Source organism: Elgaria multicarinata, chromosome 5 (genome assembly GCF_023053635.1).
Source record: "Elgaria multicarinata webbii isolate HBS135686 ecotype San Diego chromosome 5, rElgMul1.1.pri, whole genome shotgun sequence".
NCBI lineage: Eukaryota > Metazoa > Chordata > Lepidosauria > Squamata > Anguidae > Elgaria > Elgaria multicarinata.
Window position 1 is genome coordinate 29941268 of NC_086175.1, and position 15592 is coordinate 29956859.

Consider the following 15592-nt stretch of genomic DNA (forward strand, 5'->3'; position numbering starts at 1 on the left):
TCTAATTATTTAATAGAACAGATCCGTCCCTTTAAATTTCCCTTGTGCTTTGTGCATTTCCAGTAAAATTATCTACATTATTAAATATTGTATTCCTAGACAACAAGCTTGTGCTTTATTAGATAAAGAGGACTCATAGTAAACTTTTGAAGATGTGGTAAATGATACATTTTCTTCAAAAAAAGAGAACTATTTTTTACCATCCAGATGTAAAAAAATAAAAACCTGCTGTTCAAAAATCAAAAGACCCAGCCCCCTTTGGGTGTGTGGAACTAGATTCACAATTAGATTTTGATCATTGTTTATTCTAATGGATATTCCACCTTATCCCCATGGCTCAGAGTGGGTAACAACACTGCAAATTTGGAGCGATCTTATAATAAAACTCACAATAAACAGCCAAGTGGTCATCAATCCTATTTTAAAATCAATACTAAAAACTACTATATAATGTGCCACAATTCAGTATCAGCCACAAGGTAGAATGCCACAGGGACGAAAACCAGCCCCTCCCTTTCAAAAGTCTGTTGAAAATTATAGGCCTAGTATCCACACCCCCGCCCTAAAGAAAAAGTTGGCAAAGACCTGCAAGAACTCAACTCCTTGAGAAGTGCTTTTCAAAGTCATAGATACTAGGGATGTGCTCCGCTCCGATTAGGAGCGTAGAAGCAGTAGCGGATTGGCCTGCTCCGCCTTACCCAGAGGCGGAGTAGGAGCGGACCGCGGACCCCCTAGAAGCAAGGCGAAGAGAAGCGGCCATTTTTCGGAGCTCCGAGTTCAGGCGGAGCGCTCCGGTCGCCATCTTGAAAACATTTCGCCATAGGATTGCATTGCGGCAAATAATCGCGCATAACTACGTTGTTTTTGAAGCTATCATTCTGAAAATTCTTGTGCACAGAGAGTCGTGGATGGGGGTCATTTTAAGACCACTCTCACCTCTCTGCATCGTACGGGTCGCGGGCTATATTTTTGTGAAAATCGGGTCAACCGCGCGGCTCAAACTGCGTTTTCGGCTTTTCGCCCATAGGATTGCATTGAGGGAAAGAATCGGGGATAACTGGGGGGGGGTTTAAGCTATCATTCTGAAAATTCTTGTGCACAGAGAGTCGTGGATGGGGGTCATTTTGAGACCACTCTCAACTTTCTGCATCGTACGGGTCGCGGGCTATATTTTTGTGAAAATCGGGTCAACCGCGCGGCTCAAACTGCGTTTTCGGCTTTTCGCCCATAGGATTGCATTGAGGGAAAGAATCGGGGATAACTGGGGGGGGTTTAAGCTATCATTCTGAAAATTCTTGTGCACAGAGAGTCGTGGATGGGGGTCATTTTGAGACCACTCTCAACTTTCTGCATCGTACGGGTCGCGGGCTATATTTTTGTGAAAATCGGGTCAACCGCGCGGCTCAAACTGCGTTTTCGGCTTTTCGCCCATAGGATTGCATTGAGGGAAAGAATCGGGGATAACTGGGGGGGGGGGTTTAAGCTATCATTCTGAAAATTCTTGTGCACAGAGAGTCGTGGATGGGGGTCATTTTGAGACCACTCTCAACTTTCTGCATCGTACGGGTCGCGGGCTATATTTTTGTGAAAATCGGGTCAACCGCGCGGCTCAAACTGCGTTTTCGGCTTTTCGCCCATAGGATTGCATTGAGGGAAAGAATCGGGGATAACTGGGGGGGGTTTAAGCTATCATTCTGAAAATTCTTGTGCACAGAGAGTCGTGGATGGGGGTCATTTTGAGACCACTCTCAACTTTCTGCATCGTACGGGTCGCGGGCTAGAAGTTTTTAAAAAATCGGCGGGAAAAATACCTTTTTCAAAGGGCTGAGGGGCAGAGTCAGCTCCCGGTCATGATGATCTCAAAGTTGGAGGAGGGCATAGGCAAAACAGGTAACTTGGGATTCTGGGAAACTTCTCTTTCTTCATCTGAACGGGCTTTTCCCCGTGTTTTTTAACACACCTCGCAGGGATGTTGTGTGTGGGGTGCCCGATTTTCAAAAATTCGCCAAAAATCAGGGGATGATGGGATTGCTTTGAAACTTGGCGTGCGTGTGTATATCCCCATGAGGTGTCATGGTGCCAAACATGAGGTTTCTAACTTGAACAGAAAAAAAGTTGTATAATTTTTTAGCTTTCAATGCAAGCCTATGGGGGGGGAAAACGGAGCTCCGGATCCGGATCCGGAGCTCCGGGCGGAGCGGAGCGGAAGTGGGCGGAGCGGGGGCGGGGCGGAGCGGCCCGATCCGAAAAATGGCGGATCTGCAAGTGAAGCGGAGCGGGGGGTCCGTGCACACCCCTAATAGATACGCTTTTATCCTCCAAAGGGTTCACAATGTAAGGCTGTAATGCACACTTACTTGAGAGTAAGCCCCATTGAACCCAGTGAGACTTACTTTTGAGTAAACATGCACAGGATTGTGTTATAATCTATAAAGAAAAGTGTAGAAATCAGGGGAAAGGAATTTAAACCCATTTGTTCAGAGTCAAGTCAACGGCTGCCAAAGACATAGTAAATAAGGGAAGTTAGTGAGCGTGATTCATTTGTGCTGCCCATAAAGCAGTGATGGCAAAGCTTTCAGCATTTAATAGTTGTGTCTAAGACAGAATTTGTCCAAGTTTAGTTATTCTTATGACATCAGTGCCTAGAGCAATCTTAGACACACTAGAAATGTTTTCTGGCAATGACACACACAAAAATCTACTTGCCAAAAAGTTGGCCTGCTGCTATAAAGGGTTAGCCCAGGGGGTGACATTGTGGCTCCTATCACAACGGGCAAGGAAAAACAGTTCAAAACCTATTATGGGCAGTATTCCTAGAGTCCATATGGACTTTAGATTACACTAGACATTTGTTGCTGTATATAACTAGCAAAGGGTAGATGCTAAGGGCGTTGCTAGACCTACCGGGTGTTCCGTCGTTGAGGAGCGGTGAAAGCGGCTTTTCCCGTTCAGCCGTGACGCCTCATGCTCCACACCTGCCTTCGATTTGTGGCGGAAGTTTGCGCCGGTTGTGCTGCTGCCGCCGCGAGAACGGTTGCGCAGCCACACCGGCCTGATTGCCGCGGCTTTTTTTTTCGCTCGCTGCACGGTTTGCGCACGTCCGAAAGACCGCAAACTTGCGCAGCCGTCAGCGATGCCGCCGCCGGCCCTGGCGGCGGCAGCGGCGGCAGTGCCAGTGCCAGCTGAAGTGCTGCTGGTGCTGTTGAGGGTCAACATTGATGCGCTCACTTCCTGATGGGGGTCGTGGCGGGTGTCATATGACCCGAGGTCAATCGTCTGCATGGCCACTCTGTGCCTACATCTCCCATCATGCCTCTGAGGTGTCGGCGGCGATGACCGCCTCTGTGCCCTCTGCCCCATCCCAAGGAGCCAACCCACATCTGGCCGTAGCCATGGCAGCAGCCCACAAACAGCTCTGCCCTCTGCCAGCCTGGTACCCACACTAACAGGCAGCGTACAGCACCGCCATTATGCGGCCACGGTAGCTGCCCACCGCAAGGAGTCACCAGCCACTTTTCCGGTCCTCCGTTCCTGCGCAAACTGTCACTGGGGAAATAAAAAAAAAAAGCCGCTCCGCCGCGCTGCCCCAGCTGGCGGACTGCGCGCAAATGGCGGAGGCGGCTTGACCGAAGCCGCTGACCACTCCCCCTTAGCACGCCTTTTCCTGACCAGTGCCGACCGCAGTGACCTCACATCCTCCCACACGTACTCCGAATTACCGCGGGACAGCAGGAAAAGGCGCCCTAAAACTCACTTTTTTAAAGTCGGGAGAAAGAGGCTTCACCGCGGGATAACGGCGGATCCTCGTGAACGTCATCTGGAAGCCTCGACGTGACTGCGGAAGGTAACGCGCGCTAGAGCCTCGTCTAGTAACGCCCTAAGTGTTTTAATGAGGAAGCCCATTGTTCAAATCTCATATCAGCTATGAACTTGCTAAGGGGCTTTAACTTACAGATGGCTCAGGGTAAATTGGGCTGAAAGTTATTGTTTCTTCAGCCTAAATTGCCCCCAGCCATCTGTAAGTTGAAAAAAAAAATCTGGCTGACTGTGTTGAATTCTGGTAAGGATTCCTAATTTCCTTTGATTAATTTATCCTTTCTATCCAAACATACCCATGGTAGCTAGCAATAGTTTATAAAGTCAGTTGAATGAAATTAAAACAAACATGATAAAACCACCTGAACATCTAAAAGTTGGCAGATGAAAACCACAAAAACAACCCAAAAGGTTGATAAATGCCTGCTGGAATAAGTGGATCTTTTAGGGGCAGCAAAAGGTTATTAAATGAGATGACAAATGGATTTCTCAGGGCAAAGAGTTCCACAACCTGGGTGTGACCTCTGGGGAAGGCTCTATTCTATGTTCCAGGCCATGGGTCGGGCTGTATGAGAATTTCATTTCAGTTTGCAAATCACTCAAAAATGCTCTGTTTGCAATCCTGAACATAAGCATGAAAAGGAGCTCATTTTCCTTGAAAATGTTTGCAGATTCCCAAACCTGCCTTCGTGTTTGCCAAAAAGTTCTACTTGGAGAATGTGCAACTTTTTCAAAATGTAGAACTTTTTTTCAAAAGGCACAACTTTTAAATCATCCAAACTTTAGTCTATGGAGGGGAATTTGTGCAATTTGGGAAATAGTTTGTGCAACTTTCACATTCAATAGTGGTTCATTTTGCAAAATTTTCCTGTTCGTGCAAGGTGATGAGCAGTGAGATAATGTTCGGGAAATCTTGGTGAGCTCACCTCTGGGAAAAGTGGGATAAGTAAGAGAGCCTCCTCAACTGAAAAAGCCATATGAAAGAAATGGACCTTTAGTTATCTTGGATCCAAACTATTTAGGGTTTTGAAGGAAGCCCACTCCTTGCCCAGCCGGAACAGCTTGGGGAAGGGGCGACTTTTGCAAGTGGGGGGGGGAGAGGAGGAAGGAAGATGCTGCACATGCAGTGGTAGGGCTGTGCATGGACCCCCCAATCTGCTCTGGATCCCGATCCGCAACTTTCAGATCGGGTCTGCTCAGCTTTGGGATGATCCACCTCCATTCCACTCCGTTCTGTGGTGGGGCTCCGTGTTTTCCCCCATAGACTTGCATTGAAAATGTCAAATGCCTATAACTTTTTTAGTTTTCAACTTAAAAACATCAAAATGGGTACCATGAGAGCTTCCTCATAGATCCTTCTTCATGCCCATTTTGGAAATCTGATCGTGCCTGATTTTTAGTGAATATTTTAAAAAAAATCAATTTACAGAAATGCATGTATCTCTGTCAATTTTCCAGATACACACCTGCAACTGGCCACCATGAGAGCTTCCACATAGATCCTTACGCATACCTATTTTGAAGGAAATCCAATCATGCCCTGAATTTTGGGGAATATTTAAAATATTCCCCCATTTACAGAAATGCATGTATCTCCATCATTTTTCCAGATACACACATCTAAGTGGCCACCATGAGAGATTCCACATAGATCCTTATTTATGCCCATTTTGAAGGAAATCCACTCATGCCGTGATTTTGGGGGAAATTTTAAAGTTAAACCTAAATCAGAATCTTCCTCTCAGGTAACCACATCAAAAATGAACACAGGGAACTTCAAGATAGAAAATTATTAAAGTGGGTGAGCGTACAGCACATACCTGTTCATGGGATAAACTTAGACCATGCATTGCCAAGCTTGGGTCGCAATATTTCTAAAAACTTAATTTTTTTCATGCCATCCACTCATTTCAAAGTGCTATAACATGTTGGCTTTTCAAGATGCACCCACTCACCCACACACCTCCGTCACAGTTCACACACTCCAGGGTATGCCCAGCAATAATTGTAATAACAATAACAATAGAAATACTAATAATCACAACAACAAGAAGAATTAGAACAAAAACGCTGTCTGACTTCATTACAAGTAAGGGGAAAGTGGACGTGCCCAGTGGGACAGTGGACTGTGCCACCAGTCATTTGGTCGGTCCTGTCTAGGTACCTGCCTTTGAGAAGCCTCATCACACATCTACTCATACAAATCATTGGCTTCCTTCCACTGTTTCCCCTTTGGAGGGTTCTGATGACCCTCAAGGGCAGTGGGCACTGGGCACGTCCACATGCCATACAGCACATCATCCACTTGCACCACATCTATTCAGTTGTTCACCAAGATTATGGTGGGTACCTTGCAATTCTGTGTTGCCTATCTGTTATTTTACTTTGTATATTATTTAAGGTTGTGTGTGAGAGTTTCCTGGGGCTACTGCTTCACCAACGCACTCAAAAAGTGACAAAAGTCCTACAAAAGACAAAGAAAGAAAAGTTACTATGTATCCCATTTTGCTTATTCCCCCCTCCAACATTGGGATTGGAGGGTGCTTCACATGGGCTGATCAGTTATCATGATTGGGAGATAAACCTGTCAATCGATGCTGAAAAAAGCAAGTTCCCCCTTCCTGCTTTGCCCATTGAATAAAAGTTAATAGCAAGCAAACCGCATGACAGAAAAATCTGAAAATGGACACAAATGACCCCCAATCACGAATCTCTAAGCACAGTAAGTTTCAGGGATGTAGCTTTAAAAACAAAGAAGTTATAGGTTTTTCTTCACCCAATGCAATCCTATGGGGGGGGGGAAATCTAAAATGGTGGGCGGAGCTCCTCGAGTGAGTGGATCGCTTCACAAATGAGAGAACTGCTTCAGAATGCTCCACTGGCCACCTGACCTGATTCGAATTTGCCTTGGGCAGAGGCGAAGCAGGCTGCGGAGCACAGCCCTATGTAATGGTGTGTGGGCAGTGTAAGGTGTGGGCGGGGCAGATCCTATAAAGGCCTGCCCTACTGAAGCTCATCCTCTTTAGCTTCTCGGCTCCCACCCTCCCTCCCTTTAACTAGTATGGGATTAGCCAGTCACCTCCTTTGGAGGAGGGGCTGAGTAGGAATTTTTACCTGCCAGGTTTTTGCCTACTCCATACTGGAAAATGATTCCCAGAGGGTGAATAAATAGGTGAATTAGTTTGGTTGACACGGGTGTGCAGGAATTTGCATGCTATTACAATAGGGATGGTGAGCCCTCTGGCACCTTGTGGTGATTGGCATATCCAGAGGTCCTGCTCCTAGGGGTTTTGCAGCTTCATGTCAGAATATGGTGTGCCTTTGGGGATCCTCTTGTCTCATTTTTTCAGAGCTCTGCAGCCCTGAGTGGGAATGACACAGGCCGTTCCCCCCATACACTGAAGTGTAGCTTGAATAAGGGGCTGGGTTTAGAGTGGATTGCCCTTATTTGTAGGCTAGGTGCCTGAAGAAAGGGTATAATTGATTCCCACACTTTCACATGCAGATCCAGAGAGGGGTGAAGTTCCCTTATTTAAAGATGCTCTTATTTACCCCAAGCTCTGGTGCCTGTGTCTTTATTCTGTGCTTCTTTCTCCAGTCGCAAATACCCAGCACCTTGAACTAAGTCCTGAAATGAATCAACAACCAATGCAACTGGAACACTGAAGGTGTAATGTGTTCCAGCAGCCTGTCTCCAGTGAAAACTTAAGCAACAGTATTGTGGACCATTTATTTATGTATTTCACAATCATAAGATCTCTATGGGGATTACTTAAGAAATACATAAAACACAATGTAAAAACAACATAAATTAATCAATACATTAAAGGTGCAATCCTATGCATGTAGAGATAGTAATAAGCCCTACAACTCCCCCAAACTCTTAGCTGTCTGGAGAATGCTTGGAGTTGTAGGACGTTTCTCTGTCTAAATATCCATACGATTGAGTCCTAAGAAAACATAATAGAAACAGCAAAACAAAGCAATGCCATTGAAACCAGCAGAAGTTTCTGTATGCACAAGGGATGCCCTGTGGAGACCAGCTTGCAGTACTCAAAATTTGAGGCCAGGTCACTGGTCACTATGTCTGGATCTACTTTCTCTAGGAATGGGTGCAGCTGGCCACCAGTCTAACCTGGGCAAAGACACACCTGGTTACAGCCACTGCCTGCATGTCAAGAAATAATGCTGGGCCAAAGAGCAACCCATAACTGTAAATTAGAGGGGGAAATATAATTGTATCTGCCAACAGCCACAGAAGAAAGTAGAAAAAATGATGTGTTGAAGATGAGTGATAGTGGGCATGTCCACACCATGCATATATCCTGGGGTCATCTCTAGGTCATCCCTGTGCATCCAAATGATGCACAGGGGATCTTGGGGTCAAGCAGGGACAACCGGAGACTTTCCCCAGGATAACAGGCTCTGCAGATTTCCCAGTTTTTCCATGGTCCCAGGATACCCCTGAGAAACACAGGTGGTGTGGCGCCTGCTCCCGGGTTTGTCCCTTCTTCCTCGTGAGTAGCGGGGCTCCTCAAATAGGCACAGAGCTGTGCAGGAGTGCTCTGTGCCCATTGGGGGCAGCATTTTTGCCATCCCTGGGATGGCTTTCAGTAGTTTTTGACGCAGGATTTCACCTACGCCACTGAGCCAGACAACTTGCTTCTGTTTAGGCCCCGGGGAATGATCCCAGAAGCAGAAAAACTTGTGATTGTCCCTCCCCACCCCAGGAAGGCCTGCAGTTGTAGACATGTTTTCCTGTCCCTCAAAAACCCATTATTTTGCAGCAAATGTTAGTGATACCCACAGCCTAGCTGTAATATTGAACCACACTGTTTTAATAACATCCTGTTGCTGAAGTGACTGGAGTTTCTGGAGTGGTTTATTTCTGTGAGCCTGATGTGTGTGTATCGCTGTGTGAAGTGCCACCAAAATACAGTATGAACTGCCCAGAGAGCTCCGGCTATTGGGCGGTATAGAAATGTAATAAATAAATAAATAAAATCCTGGATATATATTTTGTGACACCAGACTACTGTTTGTTTCTGTGCTTTATGTTATGACATTCTACCACTCAATAATTTCAACTGTGGGCTCATGCAATGTCTCCCTTGATACCCAGGTAGTATGAGATTGTTATGGAAACAGCACTTCCATTAGCACAGTCGAAATAGCACACACATTGTTTCTGTACTGTATATAATTATTTGAGAAGTTGAGAGGACTTATGGGAAGGGGTTCTACTGCAACTGTATGAGAATCAAGGGATGGTTTACGATGATGTGCAAAATCCATCTAATTTTCAACAAATGTCTTCGGGAAGCCCACAGGCCAGGTGTCATGAAGGCAACAGCTCTTTCTTATTATGTCCTCCGTCACCTGGTAGAGGTACACTTTCTCTAAACATTGAAGGTTCTATTTAGGTATCATAGCTAATACTAATGCCAATGAATCTGTATTCCGTGACTTTGTTTAACCCTTTTTTAAATAAATAAATAAATAAATAAATAGCTGTGGGAAAAATATGGATAGATAAAAAAATTGTTTCAGAGCATTTTTACCAGAATTTACCCAGTTTGCACCTCTGGGAATGGAACGTTGACTCAAACACAACCTGCATTTAAAGTCCATGCATTTCTGAATTGGCAAAGCGATTTGGGGGTGGGGGGATGGACACATTTGGAAAACGTGCATGGAAAAATGTGTGTGTGTATGTACAAATAGCCAATGGTAGAAAAATTCATACATAGTTTCATAAAAACATGCACAATTGTTGCGTTCATAAGGAGAAACACACAGAAAAGTATACCCACATTTTCCAGTGAAAAGAAATGAAAAATACAGGGACGTATTCAAATGAGCCACTCCACAGGCAAGGTCCAATACTGATTTAGTTCTGCGAGTGGCACCTATTGCTGATTCCATTCCACAAGCCACACCCACCACTTGTGCAACAGGGAAGCCACACCCACGGCTTGTGCAACAGGGATGTTGCACTTACATTAGGAAACCCCAAAACGCGTGGAAACACTCATTTCTGGATTGTGATGGGTCAGCAGAGTTCCCTTATGTGAGGTTGGCTGAACTGCCCCATTCCAAAAGTGAGTGTTTGCAGTCGTTTTTGGTTCCTAGAGAAAGCACTAAATCTCTGTTGCTCAAGTGGTGGGTGCCATTTGTCCCTGTTTCTGCAGTAGCCTTCTTGGATACTGTAGATTACTCACAATAGGGTAGTGAATATGATATGTTAATTACATAAAAAACAATTGCAGAATTAATTCATAACAGCTTTGGATCCAGCCCGAAGCTGATATATTTCAGCCCATCTTTTACTATATAACCATGTATGTATAAAACATGTGGCTCTTTCTCTTGTTCACTGGGGGGGAAATATGTTGCGAGAAACCACCACTACCACCATTCCTACTTCATAATGTAAGTAATATGAATCAATGCAAGATGGAGACAAGAGCTCTTTAGACGTTTCAGAATCAGAGAATATGCAGCAGAAGGAGAGATTTTAAGAAAATTGTGCAGTCTGAAAAGCCTGGCCTTACTCCAGAAATGCTTTCTCACCAACAAGTAGTTCAATTTAGCATGCCGGACAAAACACTTCATTCACTGAGAAGCGGCCTGTTACTCCCTTCCTGGCTTTCCCCTTAACATTCCCCAAGACGTCATTTTCACTTACCGCTCCCACTTCGTGATGCGCCATGACGGCTGCTGGGAAGCCATCACAGTCTCATCAACCCTTTTGAATTCACGTCGGCTGTTCAGCACAGCATGCTGCCAAGATTTATCTTGCGTTTTTGATTATTGTGACAAATGGAAGGGACAAAGGGCTAATTAGAGAATCGTAGCTTCTTTAATCAGTAAGCACAGAAAAAATGCCTTGCAATTATTTGCTCGATGTTTAAGAAAAAAAAAACACCAAAATCTCTAGACAAAATGGTCCTAGCTAGATAAATACATAAGCAAAATACCAAACCAACCAACCCCCACTCCAAAATTTGTTAACGTGTAACCTTCTCCAGAGTGGAAGTGCACAAATATTACTATCTCCCTTGGGGCCTTTCTCAGAGCTCCCCACATTCAGAAATGGGTTGAGTGGCGATAGGGGAAAGGGCCTTTTCTGTGGTGGCACCGTTGTTCTTCATCCATCTCACCACAGTCTGGTGCTAACTCTGTTGTCACTTTGGTGCCAAGTGAAGTCATTTGTCCAGGCCATTTAGGCTCCAATCCAATACACACTTACCAAGAAGTAAGACCACTGGTGTAGTGAAGCCAGAGCTCCCAGAGGCACAGTGTTTGATTAGCAGGGATACTGATATCATCTGCTAACTTGCCCCCACCTAGGAATTCCCAGTTCCCTCTGAACTTAGCTGCAATCTTCACAGTAAGTGGGGGAAATGATTTTTCCGAACAACAATATATTATTCCTTGTTGCAAATCAAAGTCTTTTGGAGTGGCCTGGTCTTGAATGGGCAATTAAGAGCCATTAAGATTTGCAAAGTATGTACTTCTGGTGGAGATAATGTTAGCAAGTGTCCTCCCGTGCCGGTACGCCTGAGGGCGCTTTCAGACATGCAACTTTGACGCTTGAAGGGATCTTTTAGCATCCAGCACTGAGCGACCCAAAGCTAAACACCTTAAGGTGAATTTTAGAGATTGAAGACACAATTGCTTAACCCAGGAGAAATTTATTGAAAAGAATTAAAGACATACATTCAAGAGATCAGACCATAGCAATTGGGGTTTTAAAGGATCACTGCTCTTTTGTACAGAATTGTAGTTCCAATGTTTAAGACTGACACAATGAAAGCATCAGTTTGGTGTAACTGACTAGCAGACAGGAGGAGAAGAAGTTTTGGGCTGTGGAGAGATGAGGGGGAATTGATCTTGGGTCTGGCAGGGGAAAGAAATAGAAGCTGGTACTAGAGTTAGTGAACAGAGAGAGGCAGCTAGCAAGTTGTCTATCTCTGAAGAAAGAAGCAGAGAAAGTTGTCTGGGTTCTCCAGCAAAGTGGGGTGATGAAAGAAGAGAAGAGGGGGCAGGGACCTGGTAAGATAATAGACTTGTTGGGAAGAAGTTAGGAAGAGGTTGGTTACCTCCCTGTATCTGTGCAGTCTGGGGTGCGATGAAGTTGGAGGCAGAGGGGTGTCCCTTCAGCCATGAAGGAAAAAAAGAAAGCGGTAGAAGGAGGAGCATTGAGCAGGGGGTTGGACTAGATGGCCTTGTAGACCCCTTCCAACTCTGCTATTCTATGATTCTATGAGGAAGAAGGGAAAATTTCACAAGGTTCCTCTTGTGAGAAAGAGTGAGTCTTCTCTTGGTTCAAAGAGACCCGTCCAACTTTTGGGCTGTCCAGGAGCTGGAGTTCAATAATTAAAACCTAAGCAATGGCCATAATCTTTAAACAAAGGCTTATCAAAATGCTATTTGGAAATCAAACTTTTCCTTCCTCTGGGCTCAGGCAAACAGGTAAACATTAACACCTGATGAGTGGATTTCCTGGTGACTCTCTTAGGTTGACGTTGTGGAGACCTAATATAAATTGAAAATAGGATTAAAGGAAGGTAAGAGGTCTAGGAGTCAAATCCAAAGGATCATGGTCATGCTGAGGGGTGGGGGAGGGAATTGAGTGTCAGGCCTGGCCCTTAGAATGGTAGATTTCTCCTCTGTTTTCTCAAGCTGGAGTGAAATCTTCCTTTTTATGTCAAAATCAGAAGAATATTGACTTGTCTGGCAACAATATATGGCTAGAACTAGGGCTGTTCACGGATCCCCTGATCTGCTCTGGATCCCGATCTGCAACTTCCGGATCGGGTCTGCTCCGCCCCATGTTAATCCGCCTATACTCTGCTCCGATCCACTGCAGGGCTCCGGATCCGGATTGGAGCTCCTTCCCACCCACCCCAATAGACTTGCATTGAAAATCAAACACCTATAACTGTTTTACTTTTAACTTTAGAATCCTCAAGCTCAGCACCATGAGAGCTTATACATGTATCCACATTCATGCCCAATTTGAAGCAAATCCGAGCATCTGGAGGCAGGTAAGCCCCCCTCCCCCCTTACCTGCCTCCATTGCGGTCCAGCGGCGGCTTCAACTGAAGCCCAGGCCTCAAACTGGAAGACCAGGGCCTCAGTTGAAGCCACCACTGGACCACGACGGAGGCAGGTAAGCCCCCCTCCCCTCCTGCCCCCTTACTTGGCACCTTACCAGAGGCAGGTAATTCCCCCCTCCCACCACACTTATCTTTTTTTCGGAGCTCCGGATCGAGGTGAAGGATCTGCTTGGTCTCGATCTGCTTGGTCTCGATCCGCAGCTCCCCCGACCCGATCCATCTCCACCTTTGTCGGAGGCAAATCAGGCCGCTCCGCTATTGGTTCTAAGAAGCAAAGCGAAGAGGAGCACAGCCCTAGCTAGAACAGGTTAGTTAATATGGATCTGAATTTTTTGGACTCTCCTTGGGTGTGTGGCTATGGGGACTGTTGTGATGAGTTCCTGCACTTCAAAATTTACCACTACATCACTGAGTAAGACCCACTGAACCCGGTAGGGCTGCTTCGGAATAGGATGGCACTGTTAGTGTCAACTTTTTAAATCATGGATCTGCATTTGTTTTTAATTGATTGTGCTGATGATGATGCATTTAAATATTTGTTACTTTAGTATTTTAACACTGCCAGCTGCTCTGAGACCCTCTGGATTGAGCAGGAAAATATTTGTAATATATAAATAAATGCTTGTGATCCTAGGTTCAATCTCACTGAATCTCCAGTTAAATGATCTCTGCTATTAAAAGGTTCAGAGGTCATAGCGAGCTAAGACCAGTCAACAATCATGGGCTAGATGTACCAGTAGTCTGACGGTATAAGACCAGCTTCCTCTGTTCATACATAGCTTACAACATATTTTTCCTGTCTGCTCAAATTATGGCCATTTTAATATGCTTAATATAGAAACAATAAATACAAAAAAGTCTTTAAACTTCCCAAATACTTCCACTGATGCAAGCCCATTGGCTAAGCTCATGTGATATCATGGAGGAAGAATGGTCAATCCCTGGTGCGTTTTTGTATGACTCCCAGTGGCCTTACCAAGTTTTAATGAAGATATGTTCAAAGTTTTGCTGTCAGATTTAGTTCTAAGAAACAGTGTGTGTGTGTGTGTGTTTCATATAAGCCTTACTGTGTGTTCTATCCATTGTGGAAAGGCCATTCAATCTTCCAGGAAGCACATTTATTTCTTAGCCAATGCAGCCATTCCACCTTGTGCTGTTCAAAAAATTACTTCTACATTTTAGTAAACCATTCTCATTCACCTTTATAGAAAAGAAATTACTTTCAAAACGTAATTCAAAGGACAATAATATTGTGGAGGAATTCTCATGGAGCTCAGGGTTCTTGTGCCTATCTTACTAATGAGGTGGCAGAGGAGTGTGCATGAGTCGCCTGTCTTTCCTTGTACAATCGTCTCTCCAGCAGCCTTCCTGGCTTCCCACACTTAACCCAGGGAAAGACATCATAAGATCTCTCCTCTCCCATGGGACTGTGTTAGATCAGGAAGCATGTGGAGGTGTATAAGAAAAAGAAAACATACACACACACAGCACCCTAGGCCACTTTGCGGTGATAAAGGAAGTTCAAAAGCAACATCAGCAAAAGAGATTCAAAAGAAATTCTAAGCACCCTGTGACTGAAGCCAAAAAGCAAAGGCTTTAATGGGAGAAGAAAACTTTTAAGAAACTGGGAAACAGGGCTTGCAGGGGAAGAGTGATATTATAAGCATCTGCAGTAGAGGCAAATATCTTCGCAGAAGTTTAATGTTTGGTAGATTCTGGGGAATATGCTGAACCCCCGAAGAATGTCAGATACAGCCAACATTTCTCAGAATACATTTTTTTGAGCATGCTTCTGAGATTTTATTTTTATTTTTCTTAGAGCCCACTCTGGAAATAGAAGGCAATTTTTCAGAAATTTCTCCAGTTTCTGGTATGAGGCATAATGAAGGGTGAGAAATTGAGGCCAGACTACCAACATAGTACTTCCTGTTGCCTCCTGAAGTGGCAGTGAAGGGGAGAGAGCTGTGGTACAGCCACTGACAATGATGATCTATTGAAATTGTTGGAGAATTTCCAGTGAGAAACTCCTGGAAAATTCCCTCTCCTGTTGGATGAAAGGGGTGAAATGGTCCCTACTCCCAATTCTTATGCTCACGAAAAGGGTGGAGAATAGGGATGGCTGAACTCACCCTCCAGACAGTCACTGGGGGGGGGGGAACCACCTTCCTTCCCCTGCATTTGTAAAAGGGCCCTTAATGTAAAATGACAAGCTGCTATTTTCATCACCCACCAACCCCTCATTCTCTCATTGCAAGGACAGGATGAGGGTTGGTGAGTGGCGCAGGACTCCAGACCCTGCTCTTGCTAACCCCTTGTTCTCTCCTTGCAAAGAGGTTTCAGGTTTGATCCCTGGCATCACCAGATAGGGCTGGGAAATAATTCCATCTGAAACTCTAGAGAGATGCTTCCAGTCAGTGCAGACAGTATAGAGCTAGATGGACCAATTTTATAAGCTGTAATGGGGATTTGATTTTTCACATCCAGAGAAGTGATACTATATGTTTCCAATCCAGTCATTGGCTTTTCATGTTCAGAGAAGTACTATTATAAGTCCCTTAAGTTAGTTCCCTTACTTGAAACTAACAAGTTCCATTACTTTCCTTGACACATAAAGAAGACTAACTTTAGCTGGGTTTTTCCGTTGTAATCGT